Source organism: Artibeus jamaicensis, unplaced genomic scaffold (assembly GCF_021234435.1).
Source record: "Artibeus jamaicensis isolate MK-2021 breed Jamaican fruit bat unplaced genomic scaffold, CSHL_Jam_final contig_3126, whole genome shotgun sequence".
NCBI classification, from domain to species: Eukaryota; Metazoa; Chordata; class Mammalia; order Chiroptera; family Phyllostomidae; genus Artibeus; species Artibeus jamaicensis.
Window position 1 is genome coordinate 15,621,264 of NW_026521723.1, and position 11,179 is coordinate 15,632,442.

Below are 11,179 nucleotides of genomic sequence, written 5' to 3' on the forward strand. Positions count from 1 at the left end.
TGTGTAGTGGCACAAGGTAGACAAGTAGAACAATAAAATGAAATTCAGAGTCCAGAAATAAACTCTCACAGCCCTGGTCAATTGATTTTTCAACAAAGGTACCAAGACAATTGAATGGAGGAAAGAATAGTCCTTTCAATAAGTGGAAAGTATAAAAATTAGTTTTTCACATGCCAAAGAATGAATTTAGGCTCTCATCTTAAACCACATACCTACATTAACTTAAAAGGAATCAAAGGCCTAAAATTAAGAGCTTAAGCCATAAAACTCTTAGAGGAAAGTAGGAGCAAATCTAGGTCACTGTGCATTAGACCAGTTTCTTAGATATGACACCAAAGGAAAAAAAACAAAGACAAAATAAATTGAATTTCATCAAAATTTAAAACTTTTTGCATCAAAGGACACTATAAATAAAAAGTCAACACACAAAATATCAAAACATATATTAAGTATCTCATATCCAGAATATAAAAAGAATACCTACAACTCAATAACAAAAAGACCAATAACCCAATTTTTAAAATGGGCAAAATATTTAAATAGATATTCCTCCAAAGGAGACATACAAATGGCTAAGCACATCAAAACATGCTCAACATCACCACTTATTAAGAAAATGAAAATCAAAATTACAATGAAACACCACTTTGCGCACACTAAGATGGCTAGGATTTGAACAAACAAACAAACCTGTAAAACAAGGGAAGAGGATGTTAAAATACCAGCTCCTCATGCATTGCTGGTGGGAATATAAAATGGTAAAACCACCGTGGAAAATAGTTGGCAATTCATCAAAAATTAAAACATAAGACTACCATATGACCCACATAGTCCATTGCTAAATATATACCCAAGAGAAGTAAAAATACATGTCCATATGAAAATTTGTACACAAATGTTTAAGTAACTTTATTCATAATAGTCAAAAATTAGGAACAACACAAATGTTCACCAACTGAAGAATAGATGAATGAAATGTGGTATATGAGGTCTGTCCAGAAAAAGTCCAACCATTGTTAATATAATGAGAATGGCTTGTGTGACATCAATGTATCCTGGCAGCCAAGGAGAGTGGATTGGAATGGGCATGTGTGAAAATGATGATCTCACTGTACTAGTCAGTGGGGGCGGTAGATGCCATTGATTGAGCCTGTGTACTGTGTGGCCGTCACATTCACAATGTCTGAGTGAGGAGAGCAACAAATCTGCATCAAATTTTGCCTTAAGCTTGTACTTTCGCCTCCACAAAAACTATTCAGAAGGATAGTTTCAGAAGGCCACAGCTATGGGCAACTGGTGATTGGCAGCTTCACCACAATATGCCAGCTCATGCATCACATCTTGTGCAGAGACTTTTGGCCAAACATCAAATCACCCAGGTGACTTAGCCCTTGCCACAGCCCAGGTGCGATGCCCTGTGACCTCTGGCTTTTCCCAAAACTATCATCACCTTTGAAAAGGAAAGAGATTTCAGATCATCAATGAGATTCAGAAAAATACAATGGAGCAGCTGATGGCAATTGGGAGAACTATGTGAGATTCCAAGGTGCCTATTTTGAAGGGCACTGAGGTATCATTATCGTATGTACAATGTTTCTTGTATCTTCTTCAATAAATGTCTCTACTGTTCATATTACATGGCTGGATACCTTCTGGAAAGACTTCATATTCATGTAATGAAGTAATTAATATTTCACTATAAGAAGAAATGAAGTATTATATTAAGTGCTACAACCTGGATGAACATTGATATTATGTTAACAAATATTATGTTAACTGGCAGAAACCAGACACAAAGGCTACCTATTATATAATTCTTTTTATGTGAAATGGCTAGATAAAATAAATTCATAGAGACATAAAGTAGATCATTGGTTTCTGTGAGGTAGGGAAATGATTATTGGGAGTGCTAATTGGTACAGGGTTTCTTATTTGTATAATGGAAATCTTCTAAAATTAGATCATTTGTATCTAGGTTAGATACATTTGTATCTACATTAAAACAAATGTATCTAGAATTAGATAATAGTCATGGTTGCACAAAATAATCAAAATACAGGAAAAATAACACTGAATTATATATGATCATGGACATGGAACACAGTGAGGTGATTGCTGGGGAGAGGTGTTGTAAGGGGACTAAATGGCAATGGAAAATATAATAACAATTATATAAAATTAAAAAATAAGATGATGAATTTTTAATTATGTGAACTATATCTAATTTTTTATTTTTTAAATTATATTTTATTGATTATGGTACTACAGTTTTTTTAATTTTCCCCCTTTATCCCCCCTCCACCCTGCATCCTCCAACCCTCCAGCATTTTCCTGCTTAGTTCATGTCCATGGGTTGTACATATAAGTTCTTTGAGTTCTCTGTTTTCTATATTATTTTTTTACCTCTTCCCATGTATTTAATGCCTACCAATTATGCTCCTTCTTTTCTGTACCTTTCCCCCACATTTTCCCCTCCCTCTCCCCCCTGAAACTCCTCCATGTGATGTCCATTTCTCTGATTCTGTTCCTGTTCTAATTATTTGGTTAGTTTTTGTTTTCCTTTCTTTTATTTTTTAGGTTCATTTGCTAATAGTTGTGAGTTTGTTGTCATTTTGCTGTTTATATTTTTTATCTTCCTTTTCTTAGATAAATACCTTTAACATTTTATATCATAAGAGCTTGGTGATAATGAGCTCCTTTAACTTGACCTTATCAGAGAAGCACTTTATCTGCCCATCTATTCTAAATGATAGCTTTGCTGTACAGAGTAATCTTGGATGTAGGTCCTTGCTTTTCATGAGTTTGAATATTTCTTTCCAGCCCCTTCTTGAATGTAAGGTTTCTTTTGAGAAATCAGCTGACCGTCTTATGTACACTCCTTTGTAGGTAACTCTTTCCTTCCCTCTTGCTGCTTTTAAGATTCTCTCTTTATCTTTAATTTTGGGTAACTTAATGATGATGTGCTTTGGTGTATTCCTCTTTGGGTGTAACTTCTTTGGGACTCTGGGCTTCCTGGATTTCCTGGAAGACTACTTCCTTTGCCAGATTGGGGATGTTTTCCTTCATTATTGGTTCAAATAATTTTTGAATTTCTTGCATTGTTCTTCTCCTTCTGGCACCCCTATAATTCAGATATATTGCAAGATTTCAGGTTGTCCCAGAGATTTGTAAGACTCCCTTCACTTTTTTGAATTCTTATTTCTTTATTCTATTCTGGTTGGATGTTTATTTCTTCCTTTTGTTCCAAATCATTGATCTGAGTCCTAGTTTCCTTCCTGACACTGTTGGTTCCCTGAATATTTTGCTTTATTTCATTTGGGGTATCTTTCATTTGTTTTTTTTATTTTTTGACCAAGTTCAATCAGCTCTGTGAGCATTTTGGTTACTAAGGCTATAAATCCTCCATCAGATAGGTTGGCTATACCCTCATTGCTTAGCTCTCTTTGAGATTTTGCTCTGTTCTTTCATTTGGGCCCTATTTCTTTTTTCCAGACCCCTGGTGAGTTGTAGGGGGGAAGGGACTTAAGTATTCACCAGGGCAGGGCAACCCCCCTCCCTGCACTGTGGTGCTGCCTGTGGGGGAGGGGCCAGAGAGGGAACAGTACAGCTTGCCTGCTCCTCTCTAGCACACTTTTCAATGAACTCTGGTGTGACTCTGGGAGCTTCTCTCACCACAGCAACCACCACAGTCCACAGCGACCTCTGAGTCTCAGCTTCCCCTTAAGTCAGACCCTCCTGCACAGCCTGCGGTTGTAGAGGACCAGTTTGTTTAAGTCTGACAAATGTGACTCAGCCCTGTATGGAAAACCTACAGATGCGAAGTGGTGGGCAGGAGCCAGACCTTCAAACCGAGTTTTCCCGTGGGAATCAGGCCTAGAAAATGCATACAGATTGTTATGGCTTGCTCTTGCTAGCACTCCATCACCCTGGTCTAAAACAACAAATGTGTATTGTCTATCTTCAAGGCAATATCCAAAGCCTATATGAGTTCTCCCAAGAACAGAGCTAATGAGCTCACTGCCATTCCCATTTGCATGTTATTTTTATTTCCTTGATTGTACCTAGAATGTAGACAATAATATTCTATGTAATAGATAATAAATCTTTCTCTGATATAAGACCCCAGGAAAACAATAAAAGCCTGTCTAGGCAAGGATCCAGGCGCTCCCCTCTTGAGGGAGTGGCCGAGGCATCCATGGGCACTCTCCCCTTGAGAGATTAGTCACGCCATTCCCTTTTTCCACACAGGATTGTTGTTACCTGTGCATTCATTCTCGCTGTCAGCCACAACAGGCGGACTGTGCAGGCCAGGGTCCGCCACAACTGGCACCCAGGAACAGGGACACAGAAGCTATCAGCCAAGGCTATCAACCATTTTGGTCAACACACCAACGTGGTTGGAATGCATGAGCAACAGCCCAGGTAAGGGGCGACAACCCTGAGTGCTTTTCAGAGGACGTAAGATGTGTTGTATTTTAGGGGGAAAGGGTATCTTTCCAAGCTCGCCCTCTCTTGCGATCGCACTCTCTTTAGTAAGCAGAAGCCTTGCTTTCTCTCTCTGGCAATCACCATACCCTGCGGGCACAGGTTGAGCATTTAACAGCCACAAGGGTGCTCGCCACAACAAAGCTAACTGTGACGGGCCGTGCTAGGAGAAGTAGGCTTGGGGGAGAGAGCAGTGAATTTCCCTTTCAATTACCTTTTTTTACAAGCGCCTCGGCACATTCTTTCTTTAAAAGCTGCTTTTTGCAGCCCTTTTGATTCTGCCTTTTTCCTCCGCCTGCCTGTAAACAGAAAAACAGACAGTAAATGAATGTTTCGGTTTCAACCGGACTCCAAAGATTGCTTTGAGAACTCAGAGTTAGTTAACAGGGTTGTTTATGAGTGTCTCAGCCTCTTGCTGGGCTGAAGGTAAGAGGTATTCCTCCCTCCAGCTTGAGATCTCAGGCGTTCCTATGTGAGTAGAGGGCTTGTGGAGGTGTCTGGGGTCAATCCCAAGATGTGAAGGGGCCTCACAGGGAATTCTAATCACAGTAATTTAACTCTCCGCTGGGTCAGGGAGCGCAATATAAAGGCTGGTCACCTAGCGCTTCGAGCCCCACTCACACACAGTCTTAGACATGTGGGAAAAACCTTAAATCCATAAGCGGGGTTAGGGTGCCCTGGATACCAGGCAGCCCTCCCTGACGGTTTTCACCAACAGTACATTTCTGACCCACCGCACTATACTCCCCAATAGCTAATTAGTTAAGGTTTAGTATGGGCTGGGAAATCTGAAACGGCAGAAATCAAAAGTAAAAAAGGAAATCTTTTTTTTTTATTTTTTTTTTAGGGGGGGAAACAACAATGTATGTGCCGAATGGGCAACTCTCTGAAGGAACTAAAAAGAGCAATGTTTTATGCTAATTTTGTAGTTTTTTAAAAAAAGCTACTGTCTCCCTGATAAAGAATCTTTAGAGTTAGTTATTTAGGAAAAAGTTGGGCAGAAGTTGAAACAGCACCAGGTGGTGTGAGATAGAGACTAGTGTCTCACTCCCTCCTTTAGAGGATTTAATTTGAAAATACTAATTTGCTTGGATTTTATTTTTGTTTCTGTTTTAAAAATAACATCTTAGTCTCAAAATGTTTCAGTAAATAGAATGAGATCTCTAATATTGTTACATCATAAAGATTCTACTCAGAAAGAATTTAAATTGATTATTAAAAAAAGAATAAGATCTCACTTCCCTCAGACAGTAAAAAGCTCAGGAAGAAAAACAATGAGAAAACGTGCCTTTTAACCATTCTGAATCCTCTTTCTAAAGAGGAACCCAGGGACAGCTTCGGTTCTGGGAACGAACTTAGCATGTTCCCTCCCTCTTCTTCAACCTCCCTAAAAATTTTCAAGGGCACTAGATAATGAGACAGCTCACTTTTGAGCACATTGCAAGAATGCAGTAATTACCAACATTTTTTTAAAAATGTAAATATATTTGCCAGTAGGGAAAAAACTGTTTCTGAAACTTATAAAATGTGTTCATAAATTTGTCCATCTAAAGCATGCTAATTACTTACTTTAGTTGTCACTAAAGTGAATAATTTTAATTAAATTAAGAAAATAACATAGTTTTGGTCATGGAAGATATAAATTATGAAATTTTTATCTTGAAAATAAACAGGATTAAATGTGAGTTATTCTAAAGTTGATTATGTCTGAATGAGTTAAAAGGGCAAACTAAAATGGGCTAGAAGAGTTGAAGAAGAATTGTGTAAGTTGAAGAGGGTCTGTGTAAGTAGAGAGAGTCCGTGCAAGCTAAAAAAAAAGATTGTATTAGGGAAAAGAAAAAAAGAAAGATTTAGAAAGTAAATAGAAAGAAAGAAAAGAATTAAGAAAGAAAAGGGTTATAAAGGAGGAGGGTAAAAAGAAATAAAGTAAAAGGATATATACCACATTCATGTGTAGCATGGGAAGAAAGGCCCACCTGTTGCAAACAGCTGTTGCAAAGCCTGTGTGAGCTCTCCCAAGGACAGAGCTAATCAGCTCATCGCCATCCCCATCTGCATGTTATTTTCATTTTCTTGATTGTACCTAAAATATAGATAATAAATATTCTATGTAATAGATAGTAAATCTTTCTCTGATGTAAGGCCCCAGGAAAACAATAAAAGCCTATCTAGGCAAGGGTCGGGGCGCTCCCCTCTTGAGGGAGTGGCCGAGGCACCATAGACACTCTCCCCTTGAGAGAGTAGTTGTGCCTGTTCCCTTTTTCCACACAGGGTTGTTGTCGCCTGTGCATTGATTCTCGCTGTCAGCCACAACAGGCAGACTCTGCTGGCCAGGGTCCGTCACATGCAGCCTCACTGGTCTAGTTGTTCTGTTTGTTTCTTTAATTCCATGGTTGTTGGAGTTCCATGCATTTTGCTTTTCTGGCACTTCTGGTTGTTTATTGATTTTAGATTGGTTGTTATCCTCCTTTTGGTTGTGCAAGGAAGTGCAGGGTTTCTACCTACGCCTCCATGTTGGTCAGGACTCTACATCTCAATTTTTAAAAAGAGGTAATTGTAGCTATAAATCAAGAATATGCTGTTTTGAAAATAATATTCAGAATGTGAGACAATGTTCTTAGAAATTAAAAACATTACTAATAAAAACACTAAAAATATTGGCAAAATATTACATTGGATGCAGATTAATTTATTTACATGAAGATAAAGTTAAAAAGATATAGATAGCAAAAGAAATGAACTAAAAATGTGAAAGTATATTTGAGAGATATGAATAATAGTTCAAAAAAACATCATTGATTGAATACATTGTTTTTCACACTGCAGCTTTAGACTTTAGTGAGTCACAATGTCAAGATAGTGCTATACAAGTAGCATTTTAAATGAATTGGGATAGATAAGCATGTACTACACACAGTCATATGAATGTGCATATTGAACAGCATGTAATTCAGTTCATATTTTAGATTGTGGACAAAATGTTTGATAGTCAATGATGATCTAATAAAGCACCAATCAGGTAGAAATAATGGCACTGTACAAAGGAACAAGAAGAAATCATTTCTTCATATTGAACAGAAGCACAAAATCTATTTGATTGAAGGACCAAGAAAATACATGCAGAACAAATAAAAAGTACCCACATGCAGGTGAAATTGTACAATTTTTAAAGTAATAATTCTATATATTTAACTGCTTAGAGGGCAGAGAATAATGCAGTGCTCTCCTCAACTTTTTCAAGGAGAAAAGAAGCTAAACAAACAGTTGAAAAAAATTTCATCAAATACAAGAAAAAATGAAGGTACTTAGTGGCAGTCAAGAACTTAGAGAAAGTTTGCAATCCACACATTCTTTATGAAAAAAGGAAATGGCTCGAGAAATGGGGATGTTGGAGGGGGCTGAGAAAGAGGATGACATGGAGTATATACTCAGGTATGACTCAGAAAAACAGGAAAAAAAAGGATTGAAGGCCTTGGAAAAGGAATTCATTAAAATGAGATGCTGAGGAAATTCCTTTACCACAGAGTTTAAATAACATGTAACAATTTCTCCTCTGACTTAAAAACATTTCTTAGTTTTATAGTGAACAACATGTATATAATTTTTATATTGTGAATTCTGTGGTGTTTTCAGTTTTTAGAAATCAGCTGATAAAGTGTGAGAAATATGTGGGTCCAAAACTGATACACACTAAGAATCATACTGTAAATATAACCTAAGTGACAAAAATGACTTACAGATAAGAAAGAATTATTGAAAGAAGGGCAATTGCTCTAATTCCTTCATTTTAATATCAGGAATAAATAGAAGCTGTCTAAAGGTAATACATCAAGAAATAGAGGTAGACGTCTTAAAGGGAACAACTAGATAAATTAGAAATAAGATGACCAAAAAAAAGTATGTAGAGTGTGCATATTTTAGAAATATTTGTTCATGCATTCACCCCTTTGGTAGCCCATTTAAAGAAGACTAGGGCCGTCTTTGTAATTTCATGCTATGCTCTGAAGAAGGATGTGGTAGATTGATTGCTTTGATGGCCCCAGTTAATGGGACCTCTCTTTACATCCAAACCTTTCTGCCATGTAAATGTGCAGTCCTCTCCCATTCTGACCCTGGGCTTAGACACGTGTCTTGTCTTTGGTCACTTGTTCCTTAGCAGATTTGATGCAGGCCGAGGCTTGACATGCACTTTGCCTTTCCATTTCCTCTCTTGCTTCTCTTTAATGCTCTGTCTCATCTGCTTCTGCTGGAAATAATATATACCGTCAATTCCAACCTAACACCTCAAGGCTCTTTGTTGCTCCCTTGAGCGATACTCTCATCTTATGATTATCAGCACTGTAGTCTTTCCTATAAGCCAGCCTCCAGCCTTTATCATGGACTTGAGTTGCTGGGCCACCTATACAGCCACAAGCCTGTACACAACACTGGCACCAAAAATAACAATGAGTCAACACAGGTGACTGTGCTAGACACTTAGCTTTTACTACTGCATGTTCAATCCAAATTTATAATAACCAGTAACAATAATAATCACTTAGAAACAAACAACAATAGCGTCATACAAGAGAATTTGGGGATAACAAACCCAAGTCCCAAGTGTCCAGATCAACTCTGGAGAGTCTATGGCAACTTCAGCATCGGTTAGAGCAGGGTCCATCAGAGCAGTGGGACATCTCTTGGGTGTCCTAGCTTCTTTTGGCTGCCTTAGCTCTCTGTGTGAAGGCTTTTTTTGCTTTATAAAAAATGTTTATTGTATTGTTTCCATTACCATTTATTTAGTCCCCTTTGACCCTTCTCCCCCTAGCAATCACCACACTGTTATCCATGTCCGTGAGTCACACTTTTATATGATGTGGTGTTTCACCAGCCTTTTATTAATACATGTTTTGTGCCACCTCGATGAACACATGTTGATTATGTCGCTTTACTGTGCATACTCTCAGAGGGTCGTGTTACCCTTCATATAAGCACATGTTGTCTACCACATTGCACTGGACATTGTCGAGGGGTTGCATTATTTCTCTGAGTCATTGCTTTAGTGTGCATGCTGTAAACATGACTCCTTCGTTGACAGGACTGACACCATTTTAGTTCAGTCCTGCTCTCCACGCTGCCTTCTCTTTTTCCATTTGTATAATTCCCTTCTCTGCTGCAAGTACTTAATCCCCCTGTATGTAACCAATCTCCAGACCATGCTGAACACCTCTGGAGCCCTTGGTTTTGTGTGTCTGAGCACCACCACCTCCTCAGGTCCCATCACTGCTTGACCCCTGGCCCTGCCACTCACTCCTTGGTGCATGACTGCCCCTCTTTAGCCCCCATATTCACCTGCCACCTCCTCACCACCTCAGGCCACACTGCTGCCTCCTAGGTCAGAGAAAGGAATGAAAGGGAAAGAATGAAATAAAACCCAATAAAATTTTTATCTAAAAAATGCATTTGGTAAAGCTGTATTGAATAACTTGGGAAAGATCCTTATTTCACTTCTTGCTTAGAGATAATAGGAGAGAAAAGGGATTTCTTAAAGCTTACAGTGAAACTCTACTCTGAGTGTCTCATTATTAGCAATACCTTCTACAAGGATCATATTTTCTCCCTGATATACATACAAACTGAATTTCGGTACTAATATAAAATATGCAGTAGTGATACACTGAAGCAGAACTCTTTGCCTAATGTCTACCATATTTCAAGAATACAAAGAGCCTTTAAACAAGTAAAATTCCATTCCAAGACTACCAAATGGGTAAATCTTAACATTTCTGACAATGTCATGTATTGGCATAACTACTGAGAAAAAATAACTTGCGCATGGCAGGGAGTAAATTGGTACATATTGGAGAACATTTAAAAATATCTACTATATTTGAAAATGAGCTTGTTTTTTGACTGCACTTTACTTTGAGCTATATTTCCTAGAGATGATCTGAAGATGTTCATAAGGAGACATGCCAAACAGGTTCATTACACATTGCTAGAAAGAGAGAAACATGGGAAATGACTTATGTCCATAAACAGGATAATAAATAAATGCACTGGATTTTTTAGTAATAAAAAATGTTAAATAAACAGTTATAATTGATAATGTTATACAATAAGTACATAGGTATTTTTATTTTTCTTAAAATGTTATAGTACTTTATAATAATAATTATCTCTCTCTCTCTCTCTCTCTCTCTCACACACACACACACACACACACACACACACACACACACAAACACATACATACCCCAGTCAAGAAGGGTCAGATTCTTGGGGATAGTAGAATTTCTAAGGAAGGATGCCTATGAATAAATAAATTTCTTTCTGCCTCCCACACACTGTTGTACAAAACAGATATAGTATCTACTCTTACAAGGTTAACAGTACATTGGGGGAGGCAGATATTAAGCAAAGAAACATAAATAAATACATAATCAGCAACTGTGTTAAGTACTATGAACTACAGATGATATTTCCTGGAGATTAGGAAGCTGAGTAAATAGTGTAGTCAAGGATGCCTTTTCTAAGATGAAATACTTAAGCTGAAGCCTAAAGAATTGATAAGAATTAACCAAGAAAAAAGTGGGGACAATATTTTTCTAAGCATATGGAACATCATGTGTAAAACCCCTGATACTGTAAACAAATTGCCAAAGAACAAATTCAAAGAACTGAAAGGGCAACTGTATCGCTGAGCAGAGTTGAG